General features: G+C 39.8%; 1 long non-coding RNA gene across 2 annotated transcripts in view; it reads left to right on the top strand.

Moving 5' to 3' along the window:
* Window positions 1-5181: 5181 nt before the first annotated feature.
* Window positions 5182-22341, top strand: part of LOC144681665 (uncharacterized) — a 28219-nt gene continuing 11059 nt past the window's right edge. Inside the window, exons 1-6 of one of the 2 annotated variants that reach the window (XR_013576820.1) lie at window positions 5187-5234; window positions 5423-5663; window positions 11884-11962; window positions 14731-15002; window positions 18370-18407; window positions 20510-20567. This is a non-coding gene — a long non-coding RNA (uncharacterized LOC144681665). Of the gene's footprint in view, window positions 5235-5422; window positions 5664-11883; window positions 11963-14730; window positions 15003-18369; window positions 18408-20509; window positions 20568-22341 lie in introns of both variants that reach the window. The other variant, XR_013576821.1, reaches the window with a different exon arrangement.

Here is a 22341-nt window from a genome sequence, read left to right as displayed (position 1 = left end):
TGACACACTGGTGGGAAGCGATCAAGGGAAGCATCAAGAGGTTTTTCATCCTCAAAGGCACCCAGAAAGCTAGAAAGGAACAGAGGGAAATGTCCCGACTCCAGAAAAAGATGCAGAATCTGCTGCGGCTGCAGTCGATGGGGGTCGATGTCAAGGAGGAGCTCCAAGAGGTGAAGGGCCAGCAAGCCTCGCACTTTGCCTCGGAGGCCTCCAAGATCATCTTCCGTTCCAGAGTCCGCTCCGTGGAGCAGGATGAGACGTGCTCACGTTTCTTCTTCCAAAAGGTACACAGAGAGCGCTCTGTGATCAGCAGCCTGAAGGAAGAAGACGGCTCAGTAAAGTCATCACGGTCCGACATTCTGAGGATCAGCAAATCCTTTTATGCCGGATTGTATGACGTGAAGCCCACGGACAGCACGGCCTCCCAGTCCTCTATCACGGAGGTCTTAGACGACAGTACGCGGGAGAGCCTGGACAAACCGCTAACTCCTGATGAACTGACTAAGGCCCTCGAGTCCTTCGAGAAGAGTAAAACCCCCGGAAGCGACGGCTTGCCGGCGGAGTTGTATTCGGCTCTGTGGGACTTGATCGGCCCAGACCTGCTAGGAGTGTACGAGAGTATGCTCCTGGCCGGTAGTATGTCAGAATCCATGAGGAAAAGGCATCATCACCCTCATCTACAAGCACAAGGGGGAAAGGGAGGAAATTAGAAATTGGCGACCCATTTCACTGTTGAATGTGGACTATAAGATTCTGTCCAAGGTCATCGCCAACCGGGTCAAATCCGCTCTGGAATTGGTGATTCACCCTGACCAGACCTGCTCTGTGCCAGGCAGGAAGATCTCTGACAGCCTGGCGCTGCTCAGGGATACGATTGCCTATGTACAGGACAGGGGTGTGGATACCTGCCTCATCAGCTTGGATCAGGAGAAGGCCTTTGACAGAATATCGCACACCTACATGGGGGATGTGCTCTCCAAAATGGGGTTTGGGGAGGGAATTCGAAATTGGATCCAACTGCTCTACACTAACATCAGTAGCGCAGTCTCAATCAATGGGTGGGAAACAGATAGCTTTCCGATTAAATCTGGAGTCAGGCAGGGCTGTCCTCTCTCGCCTGTCCTTTTCGTGTGTTGCATAGAACCCTTTGCCGAGTCCATCAGGAAGGATCCGGGCATAAGAGGAGTGACGATCCCAGGCAGTGGAGGCACTCAGGTAAAGGCCTCCCTGTACATGGACGACGTCGCCGTCTTCTGCTCGGATCCGCTGTCGGTGCGCAGACTGATGCACATCTGCGACCAGTTCGAACTGGCCTCGGGAGCCAAGGTAAATCGTGGGAAGAGCGAGGCCATGTTCTTTGGGAACTGGGCTGACCGATCCTTTGTCCCCTTCACTGTCAGGGCTGACGGCCTGAAGGTGCTGGGGATATGGTTCGGAGGGACCGGGGCATGCGTTAGAAACTGGAAGGAGCGAGTGGCTATGGTGAAAAGGAAACTGGGCATGTGGGAGCGACGCTCCCTCTCCATTGCGGGTAAGAACCTGGTCATCAGGTGTGAGGTACTCTCGCTGTTGTTGTACGTGGCGCAGGTCTGGCCCATTCCAGACTCCTGCGCGATGGCGATCACTCGAGCCATCTTCCGCTTTATCTGGAGGTCGAAAATGGATCGTGTCCGCAGGGACGCGATGTACAAGCCTCTAGATGAAGGGGGAAAAAACGTGACCAACATCGCCCTCATACTGATGGCCACCTTTGTGTGTGGCTGCATCAAGCGGTGCGTAGACCCTCAGTACGCAAACACCAAGTGTCACTACGTGCTGAGGTTCTACCTGTCCCCGGTGTTGCGAAGGATGGGTCTGGCCACGCTGCCGCGGAACGCTCCAAGTAGTTGGACCGTGCCGTACCACCTGTCCCTGGTGGAAAAATTTATGCAGAAAAACACCTTTGACCACAAGTCCATCAGGCAGTGGTCAGCACGTAACGTCCTAGAGGCCCTGAGGGAAAAGGAGAGGGTGGACCCTGTGGGATGGTTCCCCGAGCAGACTGTCAAAGTCATTTGGCAGAATGCCTCATCGCCAGAACTTTCCAACAAGCACCAAGACGTAGCTTGGCTGGTGGTGAGAAAGGCCCTCCCCGTCAGATCCTTCCTACACGCCAGGAGGCTCACCCCCTCTGCACGTTGCCCTCGAGGTGGCTGTGGTGGGGAAGAGACCGTTGTTCACCTCCTTGTGGATTGTGCCTTTGCAAAGAAAGTCTGGAGAGAGATGCAGTGGTTGCTGTCGAGGTTCATCCCGAGCAGTTCTGTGACACAGGACTCTGTGCTCTACGGGCTGTTCCCAGGGACACACACCGAGACAAATATCAACTGCAGCTGGAGGATCATCAACTCGGTGAAAGACGCGCTTTGGTCTGCCCGAAACTTGTTGGTCTTCCAGCACAAAGAGTTGTCCCCGACCGATTGTTGCGGACTGGCACAATCCAAAGTCCAGGACTACGTGCTGAGGGACGCACTAAAGCTTGGGGCAGCTGCCGCAAAGGCGCAATGGGGAAGGGTCGCTGTCTAAGACCTTTCTACCACAGCGCACCGAGAGACTGGGAACTGTTTAGAGCCCCTCGGGCTGTACAGATCAAAATGAAAGGCTGTAAATGATTGTAATATTGTTTGTACTGATGCACCTGGTGATACATTTTGTAAAAGTTGAACCTGGATTGTACCCTTGTAATGTTGTTTTTGAAATGGTTTGGAATGTGATTGAAGATATTTTATGAATAAAGTATATTTTTACAAAAAAAAAAGTAATAGTGGAAATTGCGGAGGCTCTAGTCACATGCTTCCAAACCTTCGATTAGGGTGTTGCCAGGGGACTGGAAGATTGAAAATGTTCAAAAGGAAAGAGAAATAAACTAGTAACTACAGGTCAGTCAGCCTGACATCGATAGTGAAGAAGCTGAGACAAGAATCCGGAACAAAATTAATTGGCAGTTGGAAAAGTCTGGGCTAATTAATGAAAGTTGGCATGGATTTATTAAAGGCAAATTGTGTTTGACTGATTTGACTGAGTTCTTTGAAGTAACCGGGAGGATTGATGAGTGTGGTGTGTATATGAAAAAGGTGTTTGACAAAGAAGTACATAATAGACTTGTTAGTAAAATTAAAGCCCATGGGAGTAAAGAGACGGTGGCTATGTTGAAATGAAATCGGCTAAGGGACAGAAAGCAGAGAGGTAGTGGTGAACAGTTGTTTTTCAGACTAGAGGGTAATACACAATGGTGTTATCTGGGGGATTGGTATTAGGATTACTGCTCTTTTTGATATATATTAATGACCTGGACTTGGGTAGTCAAAGTTTACAGATGGCACAAAAGTCAGAAATGTAATCAACAATGAGGAGGATAGTAACAGACTTCAGGAAGACATAGGCAGCCTGGTGAAATGGGCCGACTGGCAAATAAAATTTGATACACACAAGTGTGAAGTGATTCATTTTGTGGGAAGAATCAAAACAAATTAAATGATACAATTTTTGAGGTGGTGGAGGAGAGACCTGGAAGTGTGTGTACACATCTTTGAAGGTAGCAGAAAAAGTTGAGAAGACTGGGATCACTGCTTTTATTTATAGAGAGAGAGTATAAAAGTAAGGAAGTTGTGCTAATCCTTTATAAAGCACTAGTTAAACCACCACTGGAGCACTGTGTTCAATCCTGGGCACTGCACTTTAGGATGGATGTTAAGGCCTTGGAAAGGGTGCAGTATAGACTTACTAGAATGGTGCTGGGGGTGAGGAACACATCAGTAGAATGGGGAAGTTGGGGTGGTTTTCCATAACAACAACTTATATTTGTATGTGGGCCTATAATGAACATCCCAAGGTGCTTTACAGGAGCATTATAAAACAAAGTATGATACTGACCCACGTAAGGAGATATTAGATCAAATGACCAAAATCATGGTTAAATAATAGGTTTTAAGAACTGTCTTGAAGGAGGAAAGTAAGTTGGAGAGGCATAAGAAAGGTACTCCAGAATTTGGGGCCATTAAACATGCATCTTACAGCAGAGATTTGATAGAAGGGTTGGTAACCAGAGGACAAGGTGTGGGCAAAGTACAGAAGCAACATGAGGGAAGAAAATATGTAGCAAAAACAAAAACAATTTTGCTTTTAAAATATGTAGCAAGTTGTGGTCTGGAGGAGTGATGGAAGTAATTTATTAGTAACTTTCAAAAGGGATTTGGATAGATTCTTGAAGGGAAAAACTTTTCAGGGTTTATGGGACAGGGCCAGGGAGTGGGGCTAACTGGATGGTTCTTTAAAAGAGCTGGCACAGGCAAGATGGGGCTGAATGGCCATATTCTATGTCTTGTGTAGAGCTGGGCATGGTCGTGAATCTTCCTGGGTCCAGTGGCAGTTTTTCATTTGAAGAAGTGTTTACACCCCTAGAACTCGGTTTCTGCATCATTGGGAATTTCATCTCATTTTTCCATGAAAATGACAAATTTGCAATGAATTACATTTGTTACGTTTCTGCCCACAATTGATTCTGTCCAAGTCTAGCAATTTTTCAGTCTGTCATACCCTTATTTTGATGCTTTTAGCAAATTCTCTCTGCACCCTTAAACTTCTATGTCGAGGGGTATATAGAAAGATAGCTGAAGAGGCAACTGATTTTTTTTTCCCAGCTGAGTACACCATTGTTGGCGTTTTTAAATTAACTAGCAAATCAGCTGTTGTGTTTCCTACGTTACAACAGTCACAATCACAGGACTTCCCAAAGCACTTTGCAGTCAGTGAAGTAGTCAATGGTATCCTCCATTCTACAGCTTCTGAAATATTTATTTGCAGTTGAGTTTTCGCAAAAAAAAATGTATGAAGTCTAAAAGTAAACCACAAGGATTTACAGGGGCCCTGATCCTTCAAAAAAAAATCACTGGTCTAATAATGTGAAAGTACATTAATATTGCTTAATAATTCCCTTGCCCCTTTTGTTGATGCATTTAAAAAACGTTACTAGAACAATAAAAATATTGTTTTGCAAAATAATAGAAATCTTCAGTAATACTATAGCTTCTGAAATTTGGTTGCTTATTGCATGTTTGTTACTGCATAGGAGCAGCCAGATATCCTAGAGGAGAGACTGGGCCAACGGCTGCGCCGGCGCTGTGGGCTCTAGGTCACGTGGGGCGCACAGACTCGACAGTGAGGCTGTGATCTGGAGTGTGAGGCGGCGGCGGAGGGAGGTAAGTGTCTGACTGTCCTCAGGCTGTGATCAGACCGGGTGGAGGGGGGGCACAGTTACCGTTAAAACATAAAGCTTCTCCTCGGAAGGGAGGGAAGGATTGTTCGACTTGTTGTGAAGGGCAGACGGTTCATATCTATCTGTACATAAAATATTTCCATGAAGGCCGCCATTTTTTTTATCTCTTAGAGCGGAAAGTTTCTGCTGACTTTTGGCGGCGAGGAGCCCGCACCACCTCCCGGCGTGGCGTTAAATATCAGCTTGAAATGTGAGGTGGTGCCGGCGGGCTGCTCCGGTAGGAAAACTGCTCTTCTTATCAGCTTCGCGTCGGTTACCGATTTGACTGGCCGGCCAGGCACGCTGATGGCCCTGTACTCCGGTGGAAACCTAACCTGACGGTGGAAATCTCGCCTGCGCTCGGCTCTGATTGGTGGGTGAACAACCGGTCGCGTCGTTCTGATTGGGTGCTGCCGCCTTGCTGCTTTTTGATTCGTTGCACGGAGCTGTCAATCAATCGGCCCTGACGTGGCTTCCGCCCTTGCGTTAGGTTGAAGCGAAGACCTTGGCCTTGAAGCAGTGGTTTGACTGTCCTGAAGCGACAGATACTTTGATTTCAAAGGAGCGAAATAATTCGGTGATAAAACGCTTACACACTGAATAGAATTAGGTGGCTGCTTTATAATTAGAAACCCCCAAAAGTTGCTAATGCACCATTTGCAAGGTTATTGACTACAGTGATTGAAAGATCCGGCAAATTATTGTGTTAACGGAAAGGAAAGGCGTAATTTTCAAATACTTACCATGAATTGGTCGGGCAAATGGATGAAGGTCATTCTGCAAGTTTAAATTTATTGCTGTGAAATGTTTGCTGCGTCCATTAAGAAGAAATGGGAGCTGGATTAGGCACTGCTCAGACTATGCCAAATGAAGATGGGGGGTTTTGTGGATATCTGGATGAGAAAATACAGATTATAAAATTATTTCCGAAGCCCCCCCTTAATGTTAATTGGATTTTCAAATAACTTTCATAAGGGAATATCAATTGCTCAGTAAGTCATAACATTTAGAAGGGCAAAAGCCACATTTTATAATAAAGCATTCTGAATTGGAACCTTTAGAGTGCATGTGGATACTCAATTTTACTGAATGTTTGCAATAGTGTGAAGTAGTTTATCATATCTCACTGTGAAAGTGTGCAGTGTAGCTGTAGAACTCATTTGTTTGGTATTTTGAATCTGGTACAAGACCATTTCAAGCGGGTGCAAATTGGCTACGTGGATTTCAAAAGGCATTTGATAAGTGCTACATAACAGGTTTGTGAGTAAAGTTAGAGCCTATGGAATAAAAGGGACAGGAGCAGCATGGATGTGAAACTGGCTGAGTGACAGTAAACAGAGAGTAGTGGTGAATGGTTGCTTTTTGGATTGGAGGAATGTAAACAGTGGGGTTCACCAGATGTCTTGTTAGGACCTCTGTCTTTCCTGCTCTATATATTAATCACCTAGCTTTGGGTGTGCATGGCACAATTTCAAAGTTGCAACTGATATAAAACTTGGAAGTATTGTGAACTGTGAGAAAGGTGGTGTAGAACTTCAAAAGGATGTAGACAGGCATGTGGAATGGGTGCACAAGTGACAGATGAAATTTAATGCAGAGAAGTGTGAAGTGTTTCATTTTGGTAGGTTGAACAAGGCGAGGCAATATAAAATAAAGGGCACAATTCTAAAGGGGATGTAGGAGCAGAAGGACCTGGGAGTATATGTGCATAAATCATTGAAAATGTCAAGGCAGGTTGAGAAAATGGTTAATAAAGCAAACAGGATCCTGGGCTTTATAAGAAAGGACATAGAGTACAAAAGCAAGGATATTTTAATAACTCTATATAAATTACAGGTTAGGGCACAACTGGAGTATTCTATCCAGCTCTGGACACAGCACTTCAGGAAGGATGTGAAGACATTATATAGGGTACAGAAAAGATTCCTGATAATGGTCCCAAGAATGAAGATCTTAAGTTATGTGGTTAGATTGGAGAAGAAGGGATTTGATAGAGGTGTTCAAAATCTTGCCAGAGCAGATAGGAAGAAACTGTTCCCATGGGTGGAAGGATTGAGAACTGGAGGATTTCAATTAAAGGTAACTTGCAAAAGAAGCAATGGTAACACAAGGAAAACATTTTTATGCAGCCAGTGGTTAGGCTGTAGAATGCACTGCCTGAGAGTGTGGTGGAGGCAGATTCATTCATGGCTTTCAAAAGAGAATTGGACAATTATCTGAAGAGAAAAAAACTACAGTGCTATGGGGGGAGGATAGGGGAGTTGCTCTTGCAGAGAACCAGCACAGACACAGCAGGCCGAATGGCCGTCTTCTGTGCTGTAACTATTCTATGATTCTACAGTTGACACAGCATTGGTGTAATACAGGAGTGTAATGTTTTGTTATAAAATGGTGAGATCACAGCAAACTACGTAGTGTCAGCTGTTGGTAGTGCTCTTACTTCCAGGTCTGAAGTTCATTTGTTCAAGATCGTAAAGCACAAAGATCAAGGTTGACACTCCAGTGCTATACTGAGGGTGTGCTGCACTGTCGAAGGTACTCTTTTTCGGAGGAGGCAGTAAACCGAGCTCTGTCTTCCCTCTCGGGTGGACGTAAAAAAATCATGGCAGTCTTTTGAAGAAGAGCAGGGGAATTATTCCCAGTCACCTGGCCAATATTTATCCTTCAGCCAATATCACAAAAATAGATTATCTGGCTTTTTATCACTTTGTGCTACTACTGTGTGCAAATCAGCTGTTGTGTTTCCTACATTACAACAGTCACAATCACAGGACTTCCCAAAGCACTTTACAGTCAATGAAGTACTTTTGAAGTGTTGTTAAAGGTGCTATATAAATGCAAGTCTTTTTACAGCTACAGTAATTCAAATGGTAGCAGTTTTATCTATGCTCTCTTTTTATTTATTCATTCACAGGATATGGATGTTGCTGGCAAGGTCAGCATTATTTGCCCATCACTAACTGTCCTTGAGAATATAATGGTGAGCCGCCACCTTGAACTTCTGCAGTCCATATGCTGGAAGTACTCCCATCATGCTCTTAGATAGGGAATTCCTGGATTTTGACCTTGCAATGAATGGGGATGGTGATAGATTTGCAAGTTATGATGTATGACTTGGATGATGTTTTAATGCTTTTATGTGGTTCACAAATGAAGATTGGTGATGGATATGTCAAGGAATGTAATTAACAGCTACTGCTTTTACTGCATTCCAATTAGATTAGCCGAGTATATAATACAGTAAGACATACAAGAAAGCTAAAAGTGCAGAGAGGATGAAAGAGTATATTCTCCTAAGACAAAGCATTCATTCAGGTGCTTTAGGATGTTTTTAATTGTGTTAAAGGTGCTGTATAATTGCAAGTTATTGTTGATATGAGCGTGTAACCAACATAGTGCCATGCCTTTGGCAGAGGTCAGTGACCACATCACAGGATGATTTTTAAAAAAGTCGATATAAGAATGAAATGATATTTTAAAAAATCACCAGAATCGGTTGTTATTTTTACTGAGTAAATTTAAAGTATTTTTTTAGTTATTTCTTCCAGTTTTAGTGTACAGAAGTCTTCCTCCTGTTTAGAATGCTTGACTTGTCCTATTTTGGTGAGCTGTTATAATAACAAAGTACAAATAATAAGCAGGTATAGTATGTCTATCATACTTGCAGTAAGGCCCACTATAAGGCCATGTTAAAATGAGCAAAGAGTATGGTTTGCTCACAACCTACTGTTTGGTAGTTCCCCCAAAAGCATATTTTACCCACAAGACAAGAAATTAGTATCTAGAGGAATAAATTATCTATTTTATTAGAACCGAGCATTTTCTCCTTAAATCTTTACGTTTTCATGCTGCAATTTTACACATACTGTGGCAGCTTGCATTTTTTAAAACTAGTTTAATAGGATTGGCACTGCAGGGTAAGATGGTAGTTGCTATTAAGTGTTTAATATTGGATTAGACTGTGGTCTGTTGAGTGGCAATAAATTTTTTGCATTGTGGAATTATGCCTTTTAAAAAAAGAACAACAATCCAAACTGTTCAAATAATGAAACATTTTTTTTAAAAAGCACATTCATTTGTGTAAACACTAAAGAATTTATATCCTTTGGTTAATACCCACATAAAACGTCCACAGTTTAAAGTGAAAAAAGAGCTACTGAGAATGTCGTCTGAATACATTAATAATTTGCACATAAGCTTCTGCCCTTGATTGTGCAGCTTTTGAATCAAATTGAGTTTCCTTCCAAGTCACACACCAATGTTTCTTCATTGTGGTGCTCAACATACAGGAGATCTCTACCTCAGCACTGTGGGTGTACCTACACCACATGGACGGCAGTGGTTAAAGGCAGCAGCCCACCACCATCTTCGCAAGGGAAATTAGGGATAAATGCTGGCCTTGTTAGTGATGCCCACATCCTATGAACAAATAAAAGAATTAAGGTTCAAATGTGCAAGCATTTAATTTTGAAATAAATCTATACATATTTTGGACAAAATTAAAATAATAAATATATATAATCTTGTAAAAAAATGTTTAGTAATGGTCTCTCTATTTTCCCTGAAAGTTGTGTATCTAGTTTCTATGCCATTTGTCCAGATGACCAGGAGCCAGGCCTTGGATTAGTAAAATAAATTCCTTACTCATTTTCACTCTTTTTAAATAAGCCAATAAAAAAGAATGAAGATAAATTAGCTTCTAAAAGTGAATACAGCTACTTTAACGAAAAATATATTGGTGCAGCTAAGTTAGCTCCATATATTTTGACATTTATTGTCTGTTTTAGAACTATTTCTCAGTAAATATCCTAGCATTGACAAGGATATTTGGCTTTGTGGCAATTATGAGTAAGAAATTTTAGAAATTATAAAAAATCAATGAAAACTGCACCCACTCTCTCTCACTCACTCTCTCTCTCCCTCTCCCCCACCCCCTGCCATTTTGCCTCTTGCCACTATCAGCAGTGTTATGAAGCATGTGGATTCCAGAGTATGTGAGATTCTGAAACATTGAAGCTGTGCCAAAAGACCTCAAAGCCTGAATGGCTTTGACACGTCAGAATAACAAGTAAAAATCAGTAGTACTGACAAAACAAATATATTTTTAGTTTTCTCACTGCGATAGTCTCAAAAATGTTCAGCACAGTTGCTTGGTGTAAATTGAAGTGAATGTATAAATTATTTATCATAAATAATCCAGATGATCTGAAGGCAAGCAGAATGGACTTGGATAGGGGGAGTCAGTTCCCTACTTACTTTTACATTTTAAAAAAAATGAGTCAACAAAAAAACCCATGAAGACAAATTATCTTCTAAAACTAAATACAGCTACTTTAATGAGAAATATCCAAAGAGGTGGATTTGGGCACCTGTCCCCTAATTATTTAAGATAAAATAGTCTAATGAAAAGCATTCCAGAAGTAACAAAGGAAGATGTTCTGCTTTATAATTCAATTCACTTTGCTACAAGCAAAACTTAGCAAAAATAAGACAATAGAAAATATTTGTTGCTGCTTTGCAGTTACAGCTTATATAAGTGTGTACATGTATAAATAGAAATATGCCCAAGTGTGTATTAAATAACTCTTATTTAGGAATGTGTTCTAAATTCATTGATGCAAGAAAAATGTTACTTTTCAGAAACTGAATGGATACAATATGCAGTATATTCAGACAGCCATGGGCACATTAACAACTTGAGGTTGTACTAATATAGGATACAGGTACCTCTATATGGATAAATTCTAAACTGCTCCAGAAAGAAAATTTAATGATACCAAATGGATAATTGCCAGTTTTAGCCCTTAGCTTCCCCTAAGGACACATGAACAGCTTATATTTTACTTTCTATGTAAAAGCACAATTACATTCCATTAAAAATAAATAGTTGACCTAACACTAGTGCATATCCACAGGATAATTGTGGATGAATAAGGCCATTCATCACACCTTAATTCATCTATCCACAATGATCTTGAAGTATCCCCTCCATCCTTCATTGTTATGAGCAGTTTTTTAAACAATACTAGGGTTTTCATCTTCAGTACTCTATTTGGAAATTAGTTCTGTTTTGTTCACGCTCGTGCAATTTAATTTACAATACTATTGGAAATTTACTTTTTCCTATTTTCAACTATTATATACTTCTATAGTATTACTTCAGATGCCTTTTTTCTCAGCTGGTGAGCGCAGTTTTTTTCTAGCCTTTCTAATAACTCAGGATGGAACAGTCTTCTCTTGTTCTTTGGATTGCCTTCAGGATGTGTCGGCAATCAGAACTAAACGCAGTACTCAAATTTCAGTTTGATCAGAGCACCATAATGCTTAAATGCGATTTTATCTGATTTATATTCTACTGTTTTGGCTTTTGGTTCAAAGTTCTATCAATTCTATTTATTGTAATGAATGCATTTAGGATGTCTTGCCATTACAGACGGTCAGTGGCATGTTTTAAAGATGTTTTAAGAGAATTAAATGTTCTACATTTTGTTTTGAATTATCTTAAAAGGATGTTTTCATTGAATTTTCAATTTTGTGGTAATAACTGAATATTCCAGCTTTTACATGTATCTTGACTTTTTTTCACTTTGCAGATGGCCCAGTATATGGAAGATTAAAGCTGTAAGAATGATGAACTGCTAGCCGAACATAAATTCCATCCTTATCAAATTTGTGAGTATAGCTGATCTGAGAAATTGTCTTCAGCTGTACGATAACTGATAATTTTTAGATGATAATCATGGGGTTACTGTTACCACATTTCTGCGCTGCTATAAAAGAAGTTTGCATTCACATTGTGACAAAGTTTAAATCTGGCTATTGTAACTTTGCTAACGTCAAACCACCATCAAAAGTGACACGTTTGTCAAATACTTTTCATGACCACTGGACGTATCAAATCACTTTACAACCAATGAAATACTTTTGAAGGATATTTGCAATCTAGGAAAAGTGGCAGCCAATTTGCTCAGTGAACGACCACACACAGCAGTGTGATAAATGATCAGATAATCTGTGATGTTGAGCAAGGGATAAATATTGGGCAGGACACCAGGGATAACTGTTTCTCTTTTCAAAATAGTGCTGTGGGATCTTTTACATCCAACTGAGAGGGCATAGAGGGCCTCAGTTTAACGTCTCATCTGAAAAACGGCACCTCCAGTAGTGCACCACTCCATCGGTACTGCACTGGATTGTCAGCCTCGATTTTTGTACTCAAGTCTTGGAGTGGGATTTGAACCCACAACCTTCTGACTCGGAGGGTAAATTGCTGACATAAGCCACAGCTGACACGGCATTAACATTTTCATTTCTTTTAAATGTTAATGTTTGGCAGCTGCTTATGATGTACTGTAATGTTTTCATCATATTAATTATTGGAATTATTTTTGGACCGATTGAGATGATGCATATATTGAATCCTCTTTGTTAAATTGTACCTGGGGAGAATACCAGAAATCATGTTAATGGATTTATAGGCAAATATTTTGTTTTGCAGTGGAACCTATATTATCCACTATAGCCAAACATCCTTTCTGGTGGTTAATGGAAATTGAGTAGAGACAAATTTTGATTTTACATGTCACGTCTGGGAATGAAGATGAGTAGAATAAAATTAACAAATTAAATTGCTATCTTTCTTAGCCTATGAATCTGACTTATGCCAAAATGGTTCTGACAGATAATCAGGTGAATAATTGAGGCTAAAAGAGTTTCATAAGGCTTCTTCCTATTATTTAGATAACTAATACATTATATCAACAAACCTGGAGACTATCTGTTCAGCTGCCTCTGCTGCTTCTATCTCCTACAACGTTCCCTCTGACCTCATCTTAACCATGAAATCTACCTTTTGCTTCTTCGATTCTATTCCAACCACAATGCCGACCAATTAACCTCCCTTTCTTGGCCCCGTATTAGCTGATGTTATTAATAGTTCTCTCTCTTCAGGTATTATTCCCTCAACCTTCAAATCTGCTGTCATCACCCCACCTCAAAAAACCTCTCCTTGACTCCTCTGTCCTTGCATGCTGCTGCCCCATCTCCAACCTCTCTTTTCTCTTGATCTTTGCAAGCCTTGTTACTTGTCAAATTCATGCCCATCTTTCCTTCAATTCTATGTTTGAATCTCCCCAATCAGGTTTCCAGCTCAGTTACAGTACTGAAACGGCGCTTGTCATAGTCACAAATGACTCTTTTTGTGGCTCTGACCATAACTTGTCCCTTTCATTCTTCTCAACCTGTCTGCATCCTTTAACACAGTAGGCCACACTCTCCTCCTTCAGTGTCTGTCCTCCAGCATCCAGATGGGTGGTACTTCAATTCTTACCTGTTGAATCATAGCCAGAGAATCATCAGCAATGCCTCTCCTCTTACTCTTGGACTGTTAACCCCCACCAATGATCTATCCTTGGCCCCCTTCTATTTCTCTTCCAAAAGCTGTCCTTCATTATTATCATACAGAAACATATTAGGTTGCACATGTCTGCCACAATACTCAACTGTATCTCACCACCGCCTCTGTGGGGATGCCCCCTAGTCTTTGATTGTCACACTACTTACCCGACATTCAATATTAGATGAGCAAAAATGCCCTCCACCTAAGTATTGGGAAGACTGAAGTCCTTGTATTTGGTCCCCACTACCAACTTCATTCCCTGACCACCATTTCCATCCCTGGCAACCGTCTTAAGCTGAGTAATACCTTTCGCAACCATAGTGTGTTGTGTTTGGGCCACATAAACACACAATCACAAAGTGTGCCTTCTACCTGGATAACTGCTCAACTTTGACCCTGCTCCACTTTATCTATTGTTGAAACCCTCATCCATGCCTTTGTTGCTGATAGACTTGACCATTTCAATGCACTCCTAGTCAGCCTCCCATCTTCCTTTATAAATGTCCTCATTTCAAAACTCTGCTGCATCTTAAATCACTCCCAAGAGCTAGTTCATCCATTATACCTCTGCTTGCTGACCTTCACTAGCATCTGGTCTGACAACGCCTCAACTTTAAAATCCTGATTCTTTTTTTTCCAAGTCCCTCAACAGCCTCTTCCCCCCTCGCTATTTCTGTTGTCTTCCTCCAACCCTACATGCTTTTGAGATCTCTGCTCTCTTCCTATTCTGGCCTCCAGTACATCCACAATTTTGGCTGCTCCAAATTTGACAGCTGTGTTTTCAGTTCTCTTGGCCCCAAACTCTGGAATTCTCTTCCTAAACCTCTCGTCTCTCTACCCCTTTTTAGTGCCGTTTTATTATCCTAATTACACGTATAAATGAAAGTTGTTTCATTGCAAATAGTTCTATGTAGAAAAGGTGTTGCCTTTGATCCAAGACAATATGTCCTTGTATGAAGACCTGGTTAAAGATAAAATAATTCCCAATTGTGAGCATGCAGAAAGGAAAATTAACATTAACTTTGTTTTTCTCTCTTCTCAGATGCTGCCTGACCTGCTGAGTATTTCCAACATTTTCTATTTTTATTAATACAAAATAACTGTTGCTACATCACCTGAGTGAATACTTGCTGTGGTCACCTATACTTCCACACTTTAATCTTACCAAATTCATCTTTGTGCAACAAATATAAAAGATTTGTCACCTTTTGAAAAGGGAAAGGCATGCATGTGATGTATCCAGAAGAAACTGAATCCTGATTCTTAACAGGATGTTGTAAATCATGATGCCTGATGGCATTACAACTGTGTGAGGTAGGTTTGACAAACCAGCTGATCTTTCCATGTCCAATATTTTCTTACGTTCGGATGATGGGAAGAAATATTAGCTGCAGTGGAAGAGCTATATATCCATCCTGCTACTAGCTAATACTGTAATCATGACATCAGCATCGTAATGAGTGGAAATGTGTTATATCATTATCCTTTGACTCCCTAACCTTTCTTGCTTTGATATGTTCTGTTAACCCTGTTGAACCCTGCTTCCATTGTTATTTTCTCGTATTATACCACAGTATTGTATAATTCTAATCACATCAGCTGTTGTATTGGGTTTGTTTTATTGTACCTGGCTGTGAAGACTATGGTTATTGTGGAATTACCAAATCATCCATCAGAATTGGACATTTTAAACATAAACTCACATTTCTAAAATCCTTGAAATTAAATTTTTTATTTAAGTCCAAATTTTGAGCTAAAAACAACTTAAGTACCCTATCTTTACAGGTTTTTGGCTTCTCTCTTTCTGGCTCTGCCTCAAACATTGTTGTTTTTCTCCATTCTTTTCTCTAATCTTCCCTCGCCTTGGCTGCAGTGGGTTAATTAATTGTTTATAGACATAAGTATAAAACTAGTGGACTGCATTATACTCCTGTCAATTCTTTTGTTAAAGATAGCAAACGGAGGAGAATATCAGCAGTAGAAATTCCTATTCATGAACAGATTGGGCAATATTGGTACGGTGTAAGAGTTCGCATTAACTTTTCTTGCGTGCAATTTTCACCACAGATTTAGTTATTAACTCAAATTGTCTAATCTGATAGGCTCTTGTCAGCTACCAGAAGAAGTGTTCGCACCTGTAGTAGCCATTTAAAGGGTTGTATTTATGTGTGCAAGCCAAGGGAAGTGATTGACATATTCTTGCAAAATGGTTCATTTTCATCTATGCCCATTCAGGTTTGCAGATCTGAATGAAGGGTCCTGAAAAGACTGGAGATAGCGTGAATGATGTCAACAATATTTAAATGAGGAGTAAGATTGTAGGCCTTAAGAAAGCCACCCAGATAAGGTTATGTAATGGTTTCTTATACCAGTAGCTACCACAAAATGCTCCTTAACCACTGTTACTCTTTTGCTGCTGACACATCAAATTATTCATGCAGCTTTACTGTCCTTTGCTTACCTTGCATGATCATCCTGTGCTTTTGCACAAAAACAAGCTGCAACGTACAATTGAAATGTTGTCACCTGGAAGTTTTGGGCCTTCATCCAGCAAAATGTTCCTCATACAACCTAACTGCATGATGCTTATTCGTTTCTTACGGGATCAGTACTTTTATCACTGAGGTAAATTTTATGGTGTGGAGCTGTGCTACTGGTGAACACAGTAGTGCAGAGAGGTCTACAACCAAGTGATTTCAGTTTTCTGCTGTGAGCATTTTGCTGCTGACAAACTGAGCCAGGAGCAAAACTTAACAAAATTGTTGAAAGCAAAATAATGCGGATGCTGGAAACAGAGTTAACCTTTTGAGTCCTTATGACTGTTCAGAAGAAGAGTCTGAAGAAGAGGCATACGGGCTCGAAACATTAACTGTTTCTTTCTCCACAGATGCTGCCAGTCCTGCTGAGTTTTTCCAGCCTTTATTTTTATTAACAAAATTGTTGCCTTCCAACTGGAACATCTCCAGACTACCTTTAGATACAAAAGAAGGATGCTGACGGTTGTAGTGAGCAAGCAGGAGAGTGGGATTAAATTAGATTGCCCATGGGGAAAACATTGTTATGGATTTGAAAGCCATTGACCTGTTTCTGTACTCAACACTTCACATGATCACTGCAGATGCCGGGAATATTTAATTCGGAGCTCATCGTTTCTTGAACTGGCTGTTGGTAAAAAAAAGGTTCAAATAGATTATATTTATCATTATTTAAATTTTAAATAATTTATTTATTTTTAATATATGCAGAGTAAATTGTTTTGTAATATTATCCATTTGATAATGTGAGTAGACTAATATTTTTATCTGCGGGGACTGCCCAGAATCTTAAAGATTTCTCAATATGGATGGTCAGTATTTAATTCACATTCTGTGGTGAAAAGCTTCTGGAACATTTTATGTTTGTGACTTAGTTACATATAGAAAATTTAAAATCCACATTCAATAAGGTTGTTAGCTAACGATTGAAAAATGAAGCCCTGCATTTTAGTGCTTGATGGCTGTATATCAGTTGCTAAGTGCTAATATAGTGCATTCAGGCTAGCAAATTACATAGAAGATACAACCATTTGAAAAAATAATTCCACACTTCAGAGCCTGTTGAGTATGGAATTATTTCTTAAGTCTGAATTAGACACAGATGAGAGAGGGCAGCCAATTTCTTCACCTTCAGGATTAAGAGGTACACAAATCAGTGTATTGAGAGGGTGAGAATACTGAGTTAAGTCATGGAGTATGTTTTAATTTGCATGAGGTTAAGTTTGCCAGTAGAAATGAAAAATGCTTAGATCGGATTTCCATTAATGTTCTTTATATATTTATGCAATTTGTGCACAGCAGTTTCTGAAACTGAAGTAAAGTATCAAATATTACAGCATTTTCTTGATATTGTGATTTTGAGAACACAATTTGCAGTTCATAGTTTGGTAAGCAAAGTGTCATCAACCTTCGAGATTTGATGTTTCCATATTAATTTGTAATATACAAGGAAATATCACTTTTAAATCCTTTGGCAATGTTGCAAAGGATTTTAAATTAAGCTCCTCCCACCTTGCACGGTTTGTAAATTTGAGTTCATCCAAAACTGCTGCCCGTATCCTGACATGCACCAAGTCCCGTTCACCCATCAACCTAGTGCTGGCTGACCTCCACTGGCTCCCAGTCGAGAAATGCCCCAATTTTAAAATTCTTATCCTTGGTTTCAAATCCCTTCATTGATTTATCTTTCCCCATATCCATAGCCTCCTCCAGTTCCACAACCCTGACATGCTTACACTTATGCAATTTTGGCCCCTTGCGCATACTCCATTATCTTTGCTTCATCATTAGTGGCAATACTTTCAGTTACGTAGGCCCTAAGCTCTGGAATTTCCTCCCCAAATGTCTCTGCCTCACAGACTCTCCTTTAAGGTGCTTTTTAAAACATATCTCTTTAACCAAGATTGTGGTCACCTGTCCAAAGGTCCTTTGTGGCTCAGTGTCTAGGGGTGTTTCACTATGTTAAAGGCATTGTATAAATGCAAGCTTTTGTATATGGTTTAATTTGGGTATGTTTGCAAGTTAATCTGTTTTGAACAGAGACAAGTTTGCAGGTTTGTTTTGATTAAAATACATAATTATTTCCATTGAAAACTTGAAATTTGATTGATAGAAATTAACCATAACATTTGTCTTCTGTATTTCAGAAGATGGTCTTGAATGCTTCAGTTTTGAAAATGTTGATGTAAGTGGACATTAGATATCCCTTTTATGTTAAAATAATGTTTTTGTTGAGGTAGCCAGTGTATTTAAAAGTGAAGGTATTGTTTGCCTGTGTGTTTTCGGTAATCTGTCTAATAGAACAAAATAATAAATTAGAAACAATAAGCTGAATATCAGTGTTGTCCCTCCCAGTTTTTAAGTGGTTAGGAGAAGTGGCAAGATAAAATCTTAGATTTGAGCATAGATTTACGCAGTGACGCTGTTATTATGTGAGCATGCAGCTATCTTCTCTGTTTGGCTGGCTTCTTTTGCATGCCCTTTTTCTGTCTGCATCCTTTGTAGCTATCCAAAGATTTGGCATTTTGACTTCAATTCAGAATTCTCTGAAATGCAAAGAAACTATAGGTAACCAACATGACGACTTAAAATAGAAAAACACTAATTTGTCCTTCCCGTTTCCTAGCTATAAAAGGGGATTCATGACTGGATTTAGGCCAAAGAATAGGGTGGCATGATTTGCTGATTTAAAAAAAATAGTGCCTTGTTACTAACTGCCTGCCCAATTCATAATGCCACTGTCGTCTTGTTACATGACCCAACGACAGTATGACTTTTATAGCTAATATCACGCTATTGGACAGGAACTCGCACTGTTCAAGGCAACAGTGAGCTTCATTAGTAAGATTCTACATTTTTTAGCTTTTGTGTCATAGGCCCAAGATTGATTTATGCACAAAGTCATTATTTGTTATAATGACTTTTTAAATATAACATCATTGAATTAAATAATTTTTGTAAGTCAGAAAGTTATTATAGCTGATCCATACCCTGTATGTTGATATGTGAAAAAATAAATTCAGCTTTATATTTGTCGCATTTGAAAGTGAGACTGATATTAAGAATGCGTGATTTCAGTGACCACAACTTGTTAAGTAATTATAGTAAACTGATAATTTAACACGTCTTCTTGCTGATACAATCATTGTCATGGTGTGGCTAGCAGCATTGTTTGCTCTTAGTAATCTTTGTTCATAACTTGGGCATAAATTATCAATTTCTTTGTAGTACTAAAAATGGAAGAATATTACTTATAACATCCGTGTATATTGTGTAAACTATCAAAATTGCTATCCTATCATGTCTTGGTCTAACTGTAGTTGCAGTGAGTACACTGTTACAAACAAAACCAGTGCGGATTATTTTGGAAGTACTGCATGGTTTATCCTGCAACTGACGTAGCTGGAGTCAGTGAAGTGGCATGCATCAGCATACTTTCTGAAGCAAGCAATGCCTTGGTTACCTTGGATTTGTTTCCCTGTGCGACTGATCTTTATCACTAAGGCAGTATAAAGGCAAGTGAAATAATTTTCTACACAAAACTGGAATGTAATGGCATACCCATTTGATTTTCTTTTCTCATCTCGAGTTCCTGTAAAATGCTAATCCGAGGAAGGCCCTGTGCCAGTTCCTTGCAACGGTTCACGTCTTGTGTCGCTGCCAGCATATTCCTAATATGTATCCGTTTGGATGCTGCTTGTGCCAAGTACTTGCTCCCATCTGTGCTCAATGCTAAAACAAATTCTTTGGAGTAGGTTACAAACAGAGGGGTGCAAGGGTGCATATGAGAGCAAGTCTGGGATTTATGCCAAGCTGTGACCAAACATTAAATAGACGATTAAATAAAATTCATTGTTCGTATGTCAGCATGAAAGAATATATCAGTATAATAAGGCGTAGAAGGTCTGTTGATGTATTTGTGTGTGTTTTGTTTGTAATTTTGGAATTGTGTGAGCATCCACATTGGATTGTAGAATGACATCCGCCCTTTTGAATATTAATGTAAATGAATACGAGGCTAGTTTTGTAAGGGCGTTAGCATGCATCAGAAGTGCTGCTTGTCTGTTCATCAAGGCTTGTTTTTTAAAGAATTTTGTTTTGTCTGAAAAGCTCAGATAAATCATCTTTGTTTAGATTTTTCAGTAGTTGTCAAACGTATCTAAGGTAGTCAAATTAAAATAGAAGACGTCTTTTTTTTCACATTTTTAACATCTACTTTTTTCTCCCATTTTTACAGTCAGTGTTTCACAAAAGAAGCTTACAGCTTCACTTTTTTTTGTTCTACAGAGTGAATGATACCAAGGAGAGGATTCCCTGTCCCTATTTGGCTTGCGTTTGAAGTGCGGCAAGTATCTACATTTTGGCAATAAAAATAGCATTCAGCGTCATGTTACGATTTTTCCTTTTCTAATGAGTCGCTATGATTTTGTTTCTGAGCCAGGGATGTAAATAATATGCGTTTTTACTAATATTTTTGTTTTTAGATGTTAATTTTGTGTTGGTATCAATGCTTTGAATTTCTTGAGGGGCACCTTAACAAAGCCAGTGACACACGAGCAAGGACTATGACAAAAAGAAAATACTTGCAGTAAACTATTTGTTGAACCGAAAAAAATGTGGTTTTTTTGAAAAAGTGCCAAAATGAGTAACACAGAAATTAAAGTAACAAAAGGTAATTTGCTATATATGGATGGATGTAAAGAAAAGATGGCGAGTGAATGTTTCCAATCTGCAGGGACAATACTGCAATGCAGATGTGCATTTCAAAATACTTGTAGGCTAAACCTTGTGCTCAGATTATCAGAAATGCTACAGTTTAAGATGTTTTAAAATATAGAAATAAAACTATTATGTATCTATTATAACTAGCATAAACACAGGAAACTTGAAAGCTGCACACACAAAACAAACATGGCTGTTCATGAAGATGAATGATCTGGTGCAGTGTTAGGCTGAGAGATTTTTATTCTAAACTGTTCCTTTAGTGAGGAGGAATCTGTTTGCTGTGCAGAAATTATTGTCCAATTTTATAAAATAACACAAATTAAGGAATCTCGTATTTAGATTGTAGTTCATACAGCATGTCCTTAATATATTTGACATAATTATCAACGTTTTATGTTGATTTGCCACTACCCTTCCCCTTCAAAAAATGCAAACTCAAAACAGTGTTTTTGAAGAAGCATATGCCTAATGGACTAGTTTTCATTACATAGCAGGTTACTGTGGTAGGTTCCTAAATCTTAGACTGTGTTATTTGAGGAATTATGGAAAATGTCGATATGCTATTTCCCTTATTCCATGAGTGTGAGAGGGTACCTTATCTTTATTGACCATATTTTAAAATAAGGCATATTGAACCTACTTCATATAGTTAGGGGAAGAATCCCAGAGCTTAGGGCCTAATATGGCTAGAGGCATGGTGGGGTGAAGAGTCTTGGGATGTGTAGAAAGCAAGTTTAGTTGGAGAAGGAAAAGGAAGAGCTGCATTTGGTGTGCATTTCACAGAATCACAGAATCTCATAGTGCAGAAGAGGCCCTTCGGCCCATTGAGTCTGCACTGACACGTGAGAAACACCTGACCTACCTACCTAATCCCATTTACCAGCACTTGGCCCATAGCCTTGAATGTTATAACGTGCCAAGTGCTCATCCAGGCACTTTTTAAAGGATGTGAGGCAACCCGCCTCCACCACCCTCCCAGGCAGTGCATTCCAGACCATCACCACCCTCTGGGTAAAAAAGTTTTTCCTCACATCCCCCCTAAACCTCCTGCCCCTCATCTTGAACTTGTGTCCCCTCGTGACTGACCCTTCAACTAAGGGGAACAGCTGCTCCCTATCCACCCTGTCCATGCCCCTCATAATCTTGTACACCTCCGTCAGACAGAAAGATGAGGTTAATTATAAAAGGCTGTAGAAATTCAGGAATATCCACGTACAAGAGTTCTCATTGAACTCTAGTAATGGATTTACGTCACTGTGGAATGAATTAATATTTAGAATAGTTGGGAATAACCAACATAAATTAATCTTGGAATTTAATCATTTTGAAAGCTCTTTTATTGACAAATAGAATAAATTACGCACAATTTTATTTAGGACATTTTGAATTTTATA

The sequence above is a fragment of the Cetorhinus maximus genome, chromosome 6 (assembly GCF_964194155.1).
Source record: "Cetorhinus maximus chromosome 6, sCetMax3.hap1.1, whole genome shotgun sequence".
NCBI classification, from domain to species: domain Eukaryota; kingdom Metazoa; phylum Chordata; class Chondrichthyes; order Lamniformes; family Cetorhinidae; genus Cetorhinus; species Cetorhinus maximus.
Note: the sequence above shows the minus strand (reverse complement) of the source record. Positions and strands in the feature narration are given on the sequence as shown.